Source organism: Chiloscyllium plagiosum, chromosome 45 (genome assembly GCF_004010195.1).
Source record: "Chiloscyllium plagiosum isolate BGI_BamShark_2017 chromosome 45, ASM401019v2, whole genome shotgun sequence".
Lineage (NCBI taxonomy): Eukaryota > Metazoa > Chordata > Chondrichthyes > Orectolobiformes > Hemiscylliidae > Chiloscyllium > Chiloscyllium plagiosum.
In genome coordinates this window covers 959016-959456 of record NC_057754.1, presented here as the reverse complement: position 1 = coordinate 959456, position 441 = coordinate 959016, and positions in this window count along the sequence as shown.

Below are 441 nucleotides of genomic sequence, written 5' to 3'. Positions count from 1 at the left end.
TATCCATGTGTGAGTTATTTGTGTCTGTGTGTTTAAATGTGTGTGCATGTTCCCATTTGCATGCTTATGTGCGTGTGTGTACACGTATGTCTGTGCATGCCACCCCCAGACAAGCCTGTATGCTCATGTGTCTGTGTACCCAGACAGGTCTGTGTGCGCACACGTATGTGTGTGTGTCCAGGAAGGTCAGTGTGCATATATAGGTCTGTGTGCACATGTTCAGAGGGGTCTGTGCAGTGTCTCTGACAGGTCTGAGAGTGTGCCTGTGCATATGTGCATGTCTGTGTGCATGTATTTAGACAGGTCTGTGTGTGCTGTGTCTGTGTGCATGTGCCTAGGCAGGTCTGTGTGTGCTGTGTCTGTGTGCATGTGCCTAGGCAGGTCTGTGTGCTGTGTCTGTGTGCATGTGCCTAGACAGGTCTGTGTGTGCTTGTGTCTGTG